The sequence below is a fragment of the Apium graveolens genome, chromosome 8 (genome assembly GCF_009905375.1).
Source record: "Apium graveolens cultivar Ventura chromosome 8, ASM990537v1, whole genome shotgun sequence".
NCBI lineage: Eukaryota > Viridiplantae > Streptophyta > Magnoliopsida > Apiales > Apiaceae > Apium > Apium graveolens.
The window spans coordinates 127,006,600-127,008,983 of record NC_133654.1 but is presented as its reverse complement, the minus strand read 5'-3'; positions in this window follow the sequence as shown (position 1 = coordinate 127,008,983).

Sequence of the window (2,384 nt, the reverse complement as noted above, 5' to 3'; positions counted from 1 at the left end):
TATTTAATTATACAATCAGGATTTATTTATCCCTATCATTTGCCCCCCAACTTTTGGGAAACATTGATTAAGTTTCACATAAGTTAAGTCTATTCATTCCCTTACAGGGTTTCATTTCTGCGTAAAGTGTGGAGCGACTACACGTTTACAACAATTGTTCCTTTTATTCAGGAATTATCTTAATTTCCAGGAATTTTTCCCTTAATTTTCTGGGATTTGTCCTTAATTTTCTGGATTTTTCCCTTAATTTCTAGGATTTATCCTTAATTTTCTGGATTTTTCCCTTAATTTCTGGGATTTATCCTTAATTTTCTGGATTTTCCCTTAATTTCTGGGATTTATCCTTAATTTTCTGGATTTTCCCTTAATTTCTGGGATTTATCCTTAATTTTCTAGATTTTTCCCTTAATTTCTGGATTTTATCCGTAATTTTTTGGATTTTTCCCTTAATTTCTGGGATTTATCCTTAATTTTCTGGATTTTTCCCTTAATTTCTGGATTTTATCCGTAATTTTCTGGATTTTTCCCTTAATTTCTGGGATTTATCCTTAATTTTCCCTATTTTAATCCATTTTTCTAATTAAATAATCAGAAAAATAGAACTTTTGCTGATCAATACATCCTAGGCGTTGTTGATCCACGCCTAGGAGACGGTTTCCTTACAACGTCTAGGAAACTTGCGTCCTGGGCGTTGTTGGAGGCTGATGCTTCCTGGGCGTTGTTGATCCACGCCTAGGAGCCACACTTCTAACAACGGCTAGGGACAATGCACCCTGGGCGTTGTTGAAGGCTGATGCGTTCATAGATCCTAGGCATTGTGCACCCACGCCTAGGAGACAGGTTTAGCACCACGCCTAGGAGACATACACTTTGGGCGTTGTTAAAGGCTAATGCTTCTTGGGCGTTGTTGATCCACGCCTAGGAACCACACTTCTAACAACGGCTAGGGACAATGCACCCTGGGCGTTGTTGAAGACTGATGCTTCCTGGGCGTTGTTGATCCACGCCTAGGAGCCATACTTCTAACAATGGCTCGGGATAATGCACCCTGGGCGTTGTTGAAGACTGATGCTTCCTGGGCGTTGTTGATCCACGCCTAGGAGCCATACTTCTAACAATGGCTCGGGACAATGCACCCTGGGCGTTGTTGAGGCTTTTCGAGCCTTGATTCATTCAATGAACTTTGATTTTTGATTACAACTCTTTTCAAAATTCAAATTTTATGGGCTTCCCGCTTTTTTTTAGGCCCATTTCTTTAGGCCCAGGCACGTTTGTGCATCCTTAAGCTCTTCTATATAAGAGGAGGAGTGTGAGTTCATTTCTCACACTTTATTTTCACAAAAATTTCTTCACTTCTACTCTGCAATTATTCTCTCAAGAATCGCCACCTCAAAGCGATTTCTGGCTTTCTAGTCCGCCGCTTTCTGGGCTTATTTTGAAGATTCCGTTTGAATCTTCATCTTCTTCACTTACCTTCAAGAGCTTCCTGGGTTTTTGTCTTCATCCATGGCGGATTCTGATTCATCTCACTCCCATGTCCCCCAAGCTGTTGTCCGTCCCTCTAGGGCCAGCCGAGGTAAAAAATCTCTTGTACATTCCTCAGTTATTTCTCTTAGGGATCTTTTAACCGAATTCGGGCAAGCCTTTCCTAACATGTTACACTTAGATGCATATAATTATCCTTCTAGATTTGGTCCAGATCAAGTAGGTACCATAGCCCGCCTTTTTGGCATTTCACACCCTTATAGGGCCGAGGCTCCAGGCCCAAATGATAGGGCCTACTACCCAAATTCTGGGGCCATTCGGGTCTATAAGGAAACCTTCTATGCTGGTTTTCGCCTTCCTCCTAATCCTTTTGTTTTTCGCCTTTTGGCTGAGGCCCGAGTCTGTCCGACCCAACTTACACCCAATTCTTGGCGTTTTATTCACTGTTATATGGCTCAATCTCGTAAACACGGTTTTGATCCAAATATTTGTGTCTTTCGTTATTTATTTAAATTTGTAAATGCTCTTGAGCACCAAGGATGGGTCAAAATAGTTCATAGATCCTTGGCCCGCTCCTACTTTATTTCTGGCACCAACCCCGACTCGTATCCAACATGGAAGAGTGAGTGGTTTTATGTGTTTCTGGATTCCGAGGAGGGTTGGGACCATTTTTTCAGGCCCGACTTCTCAAAAAGTATAGACGGGTCTTTAAGAGACCTAAAATTGGGGATAGATGAGGATGCGGCCATCAAGACCATTACTGCTGATAACTTGCACCATTGCGCTCTCATCCTTTCAGAGGGTAATTTGCAAGGTTGAGGTCTAAGTGACCTTGGTCCCGAGGGTATTTCTTTCCCCTTTTTGTTCCATTTTCTTCATTCCTTATTTGTCCTTCTTCT